Below are 14,278 nucleotides of genomic sequence, written 5' to 3'. Positions count from 1 at the left end.
ATAGAATCTGGCTTTTATCATAAAGCATTATGTTTTCAAAGTTCATCTGTGTTGTACCTTGTATCAGTACCTGATACTTTTTATGGCTGAATGATATAGTTTTCCATTTTATGGGTACACCACTGTTTATGCATTGGGGTTGTTTCTGCTTTAGGGCTATATCAATAATACTGCTATGAGCATTTATGTGCAATGTTTTGTATGAATTTTTTTTTTTTTTTTGGTATTGGGGATTGGATTGAACCCAGGGGAACATTATCACTGAGCTACATCCCCAATCCTTTTTATTTATTATTTTAAAACAGGGTTTCACCAAGTTGCTGAAATTGACCTAGAACTTGTGATCCTCCTGCCCTAGCATCCCAAGTTGCTGGTATCACAGTTGTCTGCTACCACATCAGGCTGAACATATGTTTCATTTCTCTTGGGTCACTGGGTCATATAATAACTAAGTTTAACTTGTCTGTTTTCCATAATGGCTGCATCATTTTACATTTCTCTCACCAGCAATTCTGGGAGGGGTCTAGTTTCTCCAAGTCTTCAACAATACTTGTTATTGTTTATCTTTTTTATTATTGCCATCCTAATGGGTGCAAAATGGTTTTGATTTATTTGCATCTTTATGGTTTTGATTTGCATTTTTTTTTTTTTTTTTTTTTTTTTTGCGGTACTGGGGATCGAACTCAGGGCCTTGTGCTTGCGAGGCAAAGCACTCTACCAGCTGAGCTATCTCCCCAGCCCTCTGATTTGCATTTTTCTAACTAATGTTTTGGGCTCCTTTGCCTGTGTATATTGGCCATTAATATGTCTTTTTGAAGAAATGGCTATTCAGATACTTTGACTACTTTTAAACCCTTAGCAGGTATATAATTTGCAAATATTTCCATTCAGTCTGTGTTTTGTCATCTTTTTGCTTTCTTACTGGTGTTCATTGAGGCACAAAAGGTTTCCTACCCCACCCCCACTGAGGATTGAATCCAGGGGTGCTCTATTACTGAGTTACATCCCTAGTTCCTTTTATTTTTATTTTGAGACAAGGTTCAGCTAAGTTTCCCAAGCTGGCCTTGAATGTGTGATCTTCCTGCTTTAGTCTCCCAATAAGTTTTCCTATTTTTTTAGTTGTCAATGGGGCTTTATTTTATTTATTTGCATGTGGTGCTGAGAATTGAACCCAGTACCTTACACATGCTAAGCAAGTGTTCCACCACTGAGCTACAGCTCCTGTTCCACTTTTCTTATTTTTAATTTTAAGACAGGGTCTCACTAAGTTGCTGAAGCAGTCCTCAAATTTGTGATCCTCCTGTCCCAGCCTCCCTGGGATTACAGGTGTGCATCACAGCACCCAGCAGGTTTAAATATCTTGAAGCCTTTGTCAACCATATGTGTAAAGGTTTCTTTCTAGGCTCTCTAATCTGTTCCATTGATCTGTCTGTCCTTCTGCCAGTAGCACACTCTCTTGATTTTTATGACTCTATACTAAGTTTGAAATCAGAATGTGGGTTGAGTTCTTCCTACTATTTCCTTTTCAAGCTTGTTTGGACTACTCCTAGATGTATCGATTCAGCTTAACCATGACTACAACCACCATGGTCATATCCACCATGGTCAACCACCGTATTGTCCCAGGATAGTCCTAGTCCGTTTTTCCTGCATAGTTTCCCAGCAAACTATAATAGATAAACCATTAGAGTCAAATGTGGAACTTTACAACTGACCCTGGCTCCAGGGATGTGCCTCTTTGTATATTGTCTTAAGATAAACCAGGTACATTCCAGCCAGGATAAAGTCACTTTTATCCTGTACTATAAATATGTCCCTCTATCTGACCCAAATTGTGAGGATACAAGTGGTCTTGTTGCTGCCTACACCATGTTATGTCATTAAGTCCCCCGATAATCCACACTCTGTAATCCTGGTTCTGTCTGCTTCTCTTTCTTCAGTCTCATAGTGCCTTGGGCCAGTCAGTCCTTATAAACTAGGATTGGGTTATTCTGGAACATGTGAGTATCACCTTTGCAGGTCTAATCCTTGGTTTGAAGTTTCATGATCTTGATGGTATCAGTTTTTCCCCAAAGTGAACGTATACTAAAGCATTGGTTCATATTCCTCAAACTTGCAGGAAAAGTCCACAAATTTGCATTGTGGGATATTCTTTTGGTGACCTGAATCAAATGCCTTTGCAGGAACTCCCTTCTTTAAGGTGGCAAATTAGTTACTTACAAAACGTGCTTAGATGTAGCTCGGTGATGGAGTGCTTGCGTAGCATGTGCAAGATACTGGGTTTAATCCCCAGTAGGAAAGAAAGAAAGAAAGAGAAAAGAAAAGAAAAAAGAAAAGAAAAGAAAAGAAAAGGAAGAAAGGGAGGAAGGGAGGAAGGAAGGGAGAGAGGAAGGAAGGGAGGAAGGAAGGGAGAAAGGAAGGAAGAGAGGAAGAGAGAGAGAGAAAGAGAGAAAGAGAGAGAGAGAGAGAAAGAGAGAGAAAGAGAGAAAGAGAGAGAGAGAGAGAGAGGAGAAAGGAAGGACAAACATGCTTGATTAACATGGAGTTAGAAACTCAGGCTGGAGGGAGGGATATAGCATAATGGTTAGGAGTTGCAGGTTTTGGAGGCAGACAGGTTTGTTTTTTTCCCACAGTTCTGAGGATTGAGTGCTGTGCTCAGGGGTGCTCTACCACTGAACCACATTCCCTGTCCTTTTTTATTTGAGACAGGGTTTCACCAAGTTGCTCTGGCTGGCCTCAAACTTGTGGTCCTCTTGCCTCACCCTTCTGAGTACCCAGGATTATAGGCTTGTGACACCATGCTTGATGGGATCAGATAGTTATAAGTTTGAATATTTTTTCTGTATGGCTAGGGCAAGATTTTGAACCCTCTTCTGTAAAATGAGGGAAAAAAATAATCCATCGAGTGGTTGTGAAGGTAAAATGAAATAACAAATTTTGTGGAGCTTTGGGACTAAATTTCAGCAAATGACACCTATTGTAGGATGTTTTATTCAGGGTGTGAAGAATCCCTCCATCATAGCGCAGGCTTTCTGGTGATTCAAATTAATTATATCCACAGATGTGAGGCCTTTTTGCTTTGAAAGACATTGCATAAGAATGTAGCCATTCTTAACCTAGACTGGGAAGAGGGGACTTGGAGAATGTGGTTACCACTTGGCTTTGGACATTCCTTTGCCTCACAGGAACAGTAGGCCAGTGTTGCTAGATTTTGATGTTGTTCATAATATTGATTCAATTGCAAAGGGTAATCATATGTACTGATCTAGTTCTTAAACTTTGAGATTCATCTTCTGCTGTAACTTCTCTGGAGTCCACATATCCATAAACTTCAGTTACTCGTAATATTACCAAGATTTTAAAAATAAGTGAAAACCAGTCACTGAACAATCAAAATAGATGTCACAAGAACTCATGTAGTTTATCTGCAGGATAACCTTACCAAAAAAATCTTTACTCAAAACTGGAGAGTCTAAACTAATAAAAGCTTATCTGTGTCTAAATTTGTATGGTATACAAACATCAAAAAAGTAGAGAAGCTGGTTGTTTGGTAGGCACATTGAGAAGTGTCAGCTCATTAGTGAGGAAGACGACACAAAAAAAACAGACATAAATTGAAAATAAAAACAGCATTCTAAACCATTTATTATAGGGACAAATTCTACTTTTGCTGATTGCAGTGGTGAGTGTCTGTAATCCCAGCAACTCAGGAGGCTGAGGCAGGAGGACTGGGAGGGCATCCTGGGCTATTTAGTGAGATCCTGTCTCAAATAAACATTTTAAAAGTGGGGGCTGAGGATGTAGCTTCGTGGTAGAGCACCTTAGCCTCAATCCCCAGGACCCGGCACCCCCAAATACTTTTGTGGACAGAATAGGACACAATAATGTTAATAATTTTAATTATAATGACTTTAATCACCAAGTATAAGTAATTTTCAGAGTTGTATTTAAGAAAACATGAGTTTTCCATCAGATGGTGGGAAGACAGTTCTTTAAAGCAGCCAGTTTTTCATGTATATGGGCTATCTTAATCTTCTATGATGCCAGATAAATGGGATGTTACTGGCCTTAAATTTGACTCAACAAGTTGAATTTGCAAACCAAAGCATTATTCAAATAAGAAGTAGTGTAGGGAGCTCCATGATTAACTCTTCCTGTGCATCCTTATTCTAGTACAGTATGGGGGTTGTTAAGTATACTGGAGGGAACTCTAGGCTGTAATTGTAATTCTTATTCCTGGCCGGGTTTCCTCCCAGCCCCTTTAGTATCTCAAGTACAATTGTGTTGATCTACTCTGGAGGGTCTTCATGAGGAGTGAAATTACTGAGCAACTAGCACTGTGAATACAGCGGACATTCTGTTCTGGTCAGGCATAAACAAGGACCCTGACCATTCCTTTGTGGAGGCTGAAACTTAAGAGATTGCCATCAACTGGCAGGTGAATGTTAGGTATTACCCAAAATGGAGATGAAAACAGTAAACAGTTTGCTAGCAAGTGCTATTTCACTTCATTTATTTATCGATGCTGAGGATGGAACACAGGGAAATGCTAGGCAAGTGATCCACCACTGAGTCACACCCCAGCCCGACAGCTTTCAACAAACAGACTGTGAAGTTCAAACATTTAATTATTTCGTCTATCTTGTGTTTTAATATGGATTTTAAAATTTTAATTAGGTATAAGGTCAGCTCTGGGCCTGAAAGTAGACTTTTTAGAGCTGGAAGGCTTTTAGAAAACTTGTCCAGCCTCTTCATTTTACAGAAGGGAAAACCGAGGCCCTGGGACACGTTATGATTTAATGTAGGTCACCGGGTTAATTAATGACAAAGACGGAACCCAAGTGCCCCCAACTCCTTCGTAGGACAGTGAGTTTTCCAGTAAGCCCCCTACTCCTAAACCAGTGTTGCTCTCCCATCCCATTTGATCTCCGGCCCCTCTTTCTTTCTCTTCCTAATTGTGCAATTTGGAACCTAAGCCTGAACCTTGGGCAGACCAGGTTTCAGCCCTGGGCTGGGTCTTTCCGCTGCAGGCGTTTAGCACCTGGCCTGAATCGCTGCATCATCGCGGCGGCACTCGCCATACTCCCGATTTACAGCACAGGCGCGTGTGCCCCGGATCTCGCGCGAAAGGAGAACGTAGGTAGGAATTCACGGTCGTTTTAAAGGGAGGTTTCTGGAAACCCTCGTTTTTCCTGGGCGAACCCTGGCTGGCCTAGAGATGCCCTGTGTGAGTGACCTCGGCGCCGACCCCGCCACTGGTCAGCTCCCGGCCGGGGCGTGCCCGCCGGGGCCTGACGTGGCGGCGGGGCTGCGGGGCGGGAGACGAGAGGGAGAGGCAGCCAGGAGGGCGCGGCCTGACGTGGCGGCCGCCTTGGGGCAGCGAGGGGAGCTGCGGCCACTGCACTGCTCAGTGCTCCGGCCAGAGGGCGCCCGGTCCCAACCCTTCCCCGCCCCGAGGCCGCCTGGGGCTCCCGGAGTAACCGCGCCGGCGATTGGGTCGGTGGCGCGGCGGGGCCATGTTGGAGCAGGACGGCGACCCCGCCTTCCACCGCCCTCTGCTCTAGGTCAAGCCGGGCCGTGAGGGAAGGGGAGCGGCCAGGGGGAATCCTCCCTCCGGGGTAGCCCAATGTTGCCGGTGCGGCGACTGGAGCTGCGGCGGTCATCACCGCCCTCCCCGCGCCCTAGCCAATCAGCGGCGCGGGTACAAATATGCAAATGGTGCGCCGGTGCTGCTGGAGTGCCGCTCGCAGGGGCTGGTGGGGTCGCGCTGGGGGAGTGAACTGGGCCAATCAGGCGGGTGCGTGGCGGCGCGGGGGAGGCGGTGCCCCTTCACTCCTCCCTCCTCTCCCTCCCGGCCCCGCGCTGACAGGGGGGCCTGGCCGCGCCGCGGGTAAGTGTCGCCGCTGCCCGCCGCTACCACCCGCTGCCTCAGGCGTGGGGAGGAAGCCCAGGGACACCGCGGGGCAGCGGCTGCGGCTCAACTGGTAGGGAGAGGAGGGAGAGTGCTCTGTCAGCCGGGTGGTCGCTTGCGGCTGCCCCCGCCAGGCCAGCCGCGCGTGTCAGTCTTGGTCGAGGCAGGGGGCGGCGGGGGCGCCTCAGTCATGGCGAAGCGCGAGAGCCAGCGAGCGGCGGTGAGTACGTGCCTTCTCCGCCGCCGCTGCTCGGCCGGGGGGGTCGGGGCAGGCAGGGCCGCGCAGCCGCCGCCGCCGCCGCCTGAGGTGAGGGGCTAGCGCCCGGGGAGGGGCGGGCGCGCGGGGAGGCCGGGGAGGGGGTGCTGCCCGCACGTGCGGCCCAGCCGGCCTGCGGCCCGCCCCGCGACTGTCATGGCTGCGGGCTGCTGCCCCCGCCCCCCAGCCCGCAGACCCTGGGGTCGGGACCCGGCCACCGCGCCTGTTGCGTTGCTTGGAGGTGCGGGCGGGGCGTGGGGGAGGCGGGCCCCCCTTCCCCGCCCCGCGAGAGGTCGGAGCCACCCCCCGGGCTGGGTTCCCTCCCGAGGGTCGGGCTTCCCTCCATCCTTGCAACCTCTTCCCCCGCCTGCTGTCTCGCCTGCGTGACTCATGACAGGGCGTCCCGCGCGAGTGCCGGGAGCTCCGGAGCACGGGACGCCCCCGGCACTTTCCCAGGCCTCGCCTCTTGGTTCCTAGCACCCAGCTTTTCCTGTGTTCTTCCGCCCCGAGGGGCATCCCCGAGGGCCTCTCCACCTCTGAAGCGTGGCCGGGACCCCGCCAGCCCATTTGAGTCCGGCCAGTGCTGCTCCTTCTCGATGTCTGTCTGGGTGTGGGACGCGATGGGTGGTTCCAGGACTCTCTTCTCCGACATCCATCCCAAAGCCAAGAACGATTCAGAAAGCCTGAGTGTCTTACTGGCTTGTCGCAGCCGCCAGCTCAGAGAGTGGTTTCTGTTTGTTCCTTTTTTGGTTTTGTTTTGCCTTTAAAAAAAAAAAAAAGAAAGAAAGAAAAATAAAACTTTTTGGAACAAAGTAGACAAAAATTAAAGTCGCAATATTAGTAGTGCTACACAATTTCTTTGCTGACGGTTGGAATTTGACACTTGTGACTTTTATCCATTTATGTGAAATACATCTTCGGATTTCCCCCTATTAAATAAAGTTTATCTTCATTAATAAAATCACTCTCACAGTTTAGTTCCTCAGTATTGCATGCTGGTTTTCACCTTTTCTTTTTCTGTGATTTCACATTTTCCAGTTCTTAACCATGATTTGAACTGAAAAGATTTCCTATCTTGTGTGATATTACTTTCTACCTAAACTCTACATGCAGTTAGTTTTAAAGGAACCACTTGGTCTTCAAACACTTGAATATACAGAATGTGAACTTGAAGAGATTCCACATTGCAGAAGGAGGTTTTTAAATTCTTTGTAGTGCAAAATGATGATCATAGTGTTCTTTCTGTTCTTTTGGATTTACAGAACTTTAATTTAGATGCAGCTTTTTGCTAATGGCAGACAACATGGAAACTTACATAGGGTATTTGATAAGTTTTAAGTGAAAAACATTGTTTCTTGGGGCAAGTTAAATCTGTTATGTAGCTTGAAGACTGTTTCTTCAGTGAATTTGACAATATCAAAAAGTTACAGTGTACTACAAATAAATATTAGTAAGCCTCAGTCCTTAGGGAGTTTCCTGTAGACTACAGACATGTAATATGGACATGAAATGCACTGGTTAAGGGTAACTCATCATGAAGAATTTCATGGAGGTGGATAATGTAAGAAAATCAAACGACAAAAAACACAACTTGTGATTGACTAGGAGGAGATGCTGTCCTAAGGACATAGGAAATAACCATTAAAAACAACAACAGCAACATCGTGATATGACCAGTAAAACCCTCTTCTTGACTTGGAGGGAGTACTGGTTGGAGAGAATCAAGACTTAACTCAAGTAGCTATAGTCAAGTTTCTTGACCTCTGTCAGCTTTAGATTTCTTCAGTGTAAAATTTAGTTTCCTCTAGTTTTAGGGTTCTCAGTATCTCATGAGGTCTGTCCTTGGAAATAACAAAAATTATATTTGGATTTCAAGTGTTAAGAAAAGGCCAATGTTTAAAAGCAAGTTAGTGGTAGAGTTGACCTTTTGCAAAGCACATTTATTAAAGAAAAATCTCAAGGGGGACAGGTATTCACAAAGCCAAAAAAGCATCTTCAATGAAAAAACTTAGGATGAGATTAAGATTAATGAAACTGACCATGGTACAAACCTGCAATCCTAGCTACTTTGGAGGTTGAGACCAGAGGATCATAAATTTGAGGTTAACCTGGGCAACTTAACAAGATCCTATATCAGAACAAAATTTAAAAAGGGAAAAGGGCAGATATATATATATATATATATATATATATATATATATGTAGTATTTTGAGAAACTTTTACCTTCAAACCTCTTATCTAATGCAATTAATTTTGGTACATGAAAATTTTAGATATTCCAAAGGGTTAACATGTGTTGTTGATATAAATGTAGTAGAAGAAAAAGCCAACTAAAAATAAAAGGAAAATTTCTAAAGTGGTCAGAGTCTAAAGAAAAAAAAAATGACAGATCTACTGGAGAAATTCATCAGATAATCAGTAGAGAATCAGTACAGTGAATAAAGCATAGGGAAGACTATCAAAACTTGCAGTAGTTGGTCAGCATGAGAACTGGTGAAAGCACGTTATATAAGTATTTGAAAAACTTTTTATTTTTTTCTTCCTGTTGCCTGGAGATTGGAACCTGGGACCTGGGCAATGCTAAGCAAGCACTCACTCTACTACTAAGCTATGTACTCCCAGCTCAGTCATGTACTTTGATATATTGCCCCCATTCCAGCCCTTTGGTGCTGGGGATCAAATCTATAGCCTCACACATGCTAGGCCAGTTTTCTACCACTGAACTGTATCACCAGCCCTTTTGAAAAACTTTAAAAACCAAAAATGAGTTATAAGAGATTTGTGGACACTTAAGAGAATGATTTGAATTTTAACCTTTTAAATTCTTTGTAATTGTTATAGTCTTAAGAGATATAGATTTCTTACATAATGTAAGATTTGCTTTTTTATACTTTTTTTAACTTTGTAAAGATAAGTTACTACCTGTGGGTGCTATCATCTAGTACTTTATGCTTCTATTTATTTCCTTATTGGGGTTTCATTTCCTTTGCACCTCTTGGAACTTACCGTTTTGAATACTCAGGTCTGATTCCACCTTATGAATAAGATCATCTCTTGTTTTTGTTTTATTTTATTTTTGGCACCAGGGATTGAACCCAGGGACACTTAACCCCTGAGCCACATCTTCAGACATTTTTTATTTTTTACTTTGAAACAGGGTCTCACTAAGTTGCTGAGGCTGGCAACTTCCAATTCTCGTTCCTCAGGCGACCCAAGCCATTGGTATTACAGGAGTGCATCACCATGCCTGGCCCTCATCTCTGGTTGTGGCCCTTAGGGATTTCTTCTTTCCATGAAACATTGTTCTTTGTCTCACTTATTTCATGTGTCATGTATAACTTCCTTACATCTTTTTTTACATTTTCAGGAACATTTTTGTTTTTCTTTTTTAGAAACAGTTGGAGAGCTGTTCAAGTGACAATGGGAGATCCAGAGAAGGGGAAGCCACTTTTCAGCTATAATTTATTCTCTGGACTTCAGGTTGTTCATATCCATTTATTCATTAAACAGATTTAAGGGCTGGGGCTATAGCTCAGTGGCAGAGCGCTTATCTAGCAAATGTGAGGCACTGGGTTCTATCCTTGGCAGCTTATAAAAATATAAACAAAGGCATGCTGTTCATGTACAACTACAAAAATTTCTTTAAAAAAATTAAATGTTATTAATTTATTATGTATTACATATTAAGTTCAGTGATCTTTACCTTCATGAAATGTATAGTTTAACTGTGGAGATAAGTAAAGAACAAGTAAATGAAAAAAAAAAAAAAAAAAAGAACAAGTAAATGTAAAATGGCAATTTATGATGAAGTCAGTGAAAAGAATAGGCTTCTGTGAGATAAAGGGGCAGGATTTGGGGGGGCTGGGGTTGTGGCTCAATGGTAGAGCACTCACCTAGCATGCGTGAGGCACTGGGTTCAGTGCTCAGCACAACATAAAAATAAAATGAGAGTGTTGTGCCCACCTTCAACTAAAAACAAAAATTAAAAAAAAAAAAAAAAAAAACAGGGAGCAGGATTTTAGATTTTGTAGTCAGAGAAGGCTTCTTTCAGATAGTGACTTTTAAATTGAGACATAATAAGAAATCAGACAAGTAAAGAGGAAAAAGATTTTTTGGAAGAGAAAAATTTGTTTGCTATGAGTCAAGAAAGAATTTAGAGTTTAGAAATATCAGTGTGAGCCGGGTACCATACCCCTGTAATCCCAGTAGCTCTGGAGACCGAGGCAGGAGAATCTCCAGTTCAAAGCCAGCCTCAGCAGAAGCAAGGCACTAAGCAACTCATTGAGACCCTGTCTCAAAATAAAATACAAAATAGGGTTGGGATGTGGCTCAGTGGTTAAGTGCCCCTGAGTTCAATCCCTGTCACCCTTCCCCATAAAAAAATACTAGTGTGAAAATGCATCGGAGAAAGACAAGAGTGAAGCAAACATATTTTAATATATAGTTGTCCCTGCAAGACATAATGTTAGCTGGAATTGGGGTGGGAGCTGTGGAGGTGAAAGAAAGCATTATATTCTTCCCATATATTTCCTTTACTTTTTCCTCTTACATACATACATACATACATATAAGAGAGAAAGAGGAGATGGTGAGATTGGGGTAGGATGAGGCATTACCAACTTGATGATGGCTTGATTGGATGTTAGAGGAAAGGTGTCAAAAATTATTTCACTGGTAGTTCCTGACTTAAGGAACTAGAAAGATGGTGACAGGTGATTGAGATGAAGATGATGAAGGGAAAAAAAAGTTTGGCAAGAAATGATGTTTTGAGTACCATTCCCAGACAAGTATTCAGAAAGTGGAGTTTGCCTTTATGTGACCATGATAGGTACCTCAGAATAGATATAACTACATGTGTAATGCCATAGCAAGTTTCATGTTTATATTTTAAAGATTTTATTTTATTTTATTTTTTGGGGGGGTGCTGGGGATCGAACCCAGAAGCACTCTACCGCAAGATTTTATTTTTTATTTTTATTTTTTGGTACCAGGGATTGAACCCAGAGGCACTTCAGCATGGAGCCACATCTCCAGCTCTTTTTATTTTTTATTTTGAGACAGAGCCTTGCTAAATTGCTGAGGCTGCCTTAGCCTCCTGAGCTGCTGGGATTACAAGGTGTGTTCCACTGTGTCTGGACAAGGGAATTAGTAGCATGGTTTATTGTATTGTAGACTTATGTACACTTTTTAACCTCAGACATCAAATGTATAGCTGGAGTGACTTTTAACTTCAGGAAGTGTACTACTTGACAACATGCAGGTACTTTTAGTGTCCAAAACTGAATTTCATTATCCTAAAGATTTTTTGATGGGTCCATCTTATTATCAACCAGCCAACTAAACCCTTTAAAATGGATTATCTTGGGGTAAGGGTATAGCTGATTGAGCACATGCCCAGTACACATGAGGCCCCAGCACCTCAAAACAGAACAAAATCAACAAGAAATCTCATGGTGAATGACGTGTGGTGAAAGCAGGACCATTATGAGCAAGACTAAAATAATGGAAGACAGCGTAGTAATAGTTTTCCCATTTACAAACAATATTTCCTGTGGGCCCAAAGGGCTATTTCTTAAAGTCGCATGCATATTGATTTACCCAATTTTTTTCCCATGTGAACTTGATGTGCAGGGCTTAACATTTTGTTCTCTTCTGTGTTATTTTCATATGTATATTCAGATCTGGCATGTACCCTTCAACCAACCAAAACTGAGACACCAATGGTGAAAAAACCCCAGTATTTTCTGCTTAAGTTGGTTAATGTGTTAAATTTATGTGACTTTCATTGGCATTCTCTCAAAATGTAAAACCATGGATTAGCACCAGTTTTTTTTTGTTGTTGTTGTTGTTTTTTTTTAGCCTTGCTGGGATTGAACTCAGGGCCTTGTGCTTGCAAGGCAAGCACTGTACCGACTGAGCTATCTCCCCAGCCCTAGCACCAGTTTTGTTGACTTTAATATTGTATACTTAAAGGTATGTTTTTTTCTAATTATCTGGTTATAATAAATGGACAGAAGAAGTATTTTCTACTGATCATTGTTGGTCTGTTGCTTGAGAAAAAGGTATAAACTCTGTTGAAGTCAACACACAAGAGGACTTTTTCTGGAAAAAGCTACACATAGTTTTTTAAAGGAAAAACTGTAAAATTCTTTTATATTTCAGGTCATTTCCTACAGTTTCATAACAAGAGCTCAACACAGAAATAACTGCTTGTTCAATAAGTTTATTATCTTTATCTGAAAAAACTTCACAGAAAAACTTGTTTGGTTTAGCTCTCAGCAGCTGTTCTGAGCTCTGAAGAAGCTTGCCTTCTTTTGAGCTACCCCATCTTTCTTCTGGGCAAGGGACATTTTAGGATGGATCCACCTTTTCTTTTTAACTTCTCTTGTACTTCTTCTCATCAGTGGCTTCTCTCATGTAGCAGAATGAGCTTTCTTATACATCTCCTCCACTATTCTTTATTTACTGAGAGAATTGTTTCTTGTAAGCATCTTCATCATCTTCCATTAGATAACGCATATAATCCGCAGCATTCTGACCCATGATGTGCTTCTGATGTACTTCTGCATTGAACTCCTTGCTTTCAGAATCATAACTAGGGAATTGTATGGTACTATGAAGGATAGACAAGCCTCCATATACAGCTCCCTTCAGGGCTCCCAAAACTGAATTGCCAGTTGTAGTTCTAGCAAGGCCTGCATCCAAATAGCAGGTAAAGGCACCAGGTTGACTGTCAATACTTCCCACATTGTATTCATCTCCAGTCACCTCCACTTGGCCTTCATAGATCTTGTTCATACCAAACCTACTGAGAAGCCTGCAAGACCAGCAGGCCAGTACAAATTGCTGCACAGACTATCATATCCTCTTCTATATGGGCATAAGCACTCTGGCAAATGATATCTCTGTTAGTTACATGAACTATCATCCTGTATTTGGGTGTGTTGACTTATATTCATCCTGGTGATCAAGTGTTTGCAACCATAGTAATCAGTTTTGCCCTCTTGGTCTTCTAAATTTCACTTGGTATCTCATAAAGTAGGCCTTATTCTTGCCAACTTTAATAAACCCCATCCCGTGGAACAGAGACCTGGGTCTGCAGCTTCACACAGACCTGCAGGCCCTGCAGCACTACAGGGGAGAAAAACCCGTATATTAATTAAAAAAAAAAAAAAATGGTAATTGAGATGATCTTTTTAACAATTTACTTCAGTTTTTGAAGTTTTATTGTAAATAGTCTCATAATTCAGATTATGTTAGATGTAAAGTTGTGAAAGAAGTAATATAGATTAAGCATCCCTGATCTGAAAATCTGAAATTTAAAATGCATCAAAATCCATTACTTTTCGAGTACTGTCTTGATACCTCAAGTGGAAAATTCCATACCTAACCTCCTGTGGAGAATTGCAGTCAAAATGAAAGCACAATAGAAATACTGTATAAAATTATCTTTAGACTACATGTGGAAGGTGTATGTGAAACAAATTAATTTCATGTTTAGCCTTGGGTCCCATCACTAAGATAGCTCATGTATACATATGGACATGTTATAAAATCCAAAGCACTACTAGTCTCAAGCATTTCAGGTAAGAGATACTCAACCTAGATAATATTAGATGAGTAAATATATAGGTCATGGTGCAGAATATAAGTTTTGTTGTCTTAGTGTTCTTTTTTAAAATTTGTATTGATATTCTTAGCACAATAGCAGCCTTGTCGATCATTTGCTCTCCGGCAGCCAGATACTAAATTTGTAATCCCTCCACCAGATGGGGTCTTGCTAACTTGCTTAGGCTGGCCTCAAACTTGAGATCCTCCTGCCTTAGCCTTCCAAATTGCTGGGATTATACCAAGTTAGTTTTGTCTTAAATTGTATTCCATGTCACAGATCAGGTACATTTAAAATATTTAAAGGTTAGTTTCTATCTTTGCAATGTTTATTTTTAAAAAGGAATTTAGTACTGAGAGTGAGTCTTCAGGATTACAGACCTGCACCATTGTGCCAGGTGTAGCCGTGGTACTGGGTTTGATCCCCAGCACCACAAAAGTGAAAGACAATTTTAATGCTGGCTCTCACCTGAAATCCCAGCTACTAGAGGGGATGAAGGCA

General features: G+C 42.3%; 1 protein-coding gene and 1 pseudogene across 8 annotated transcripts in view; one reads left to right on the top strand and one right to left on the bottom strand.

The window, feature by feature from the left end:
* Chd9 (chromodomain helicase DNA binding protein 9) overlaps window positions 1-14,278 on the top strand; it is a 237,933-nt gene that overhangs the window by 60,354 nt on the left and 163,301 nt on the right. For 4 of the 8 annotated variants that reach the window (XM_047530068.1, XM_047530064.1, XM_047530067.1 and 1 more), the window contains exons 1-2: window positions 5,850-6,131; window positions 9,561-9,648. The exons of 1 other annotated variant lie outside the window; for it this stretch is intronic. The gene's annotated coding sequence lies outside the window, so the exon portion shown is untranslated. Of the gene's footprint in view, window positions 1-5,849; window positions 6,132-9,560; window positions 9,649-14,278 lie in introns of those variants that run through there. 3 more of the 8 variants (XM_047530062.1, XM_047530061.1, XM_047530060.1) reach the window with 2 other exon arrangements.
* LOC124966054 (60S ribosomal protein L5-like) lies at window positions 12,444-13,242 on the bottom strand (annotated as a pseudogene).

The sequence above is a fragment of the Sciurus carolinensis genome, chromosome 16 (assembly GCF_902686445.1).
Source record: "Sciurus carolinensis chromosome 16, mSciCar1.2, whole genome shotgun sequence".
NCBI classification, from domain to species: Eukaryota; Metazoa; Chordata; class Mammalia; order Rodentia; family Sciuridae; genus Sciurus; species Sciurus carolinensis.
Note: the sequence above shows the minus strand (reverse complement) of the source record. Positions and strands in the feature narration are given on the sequence as shown.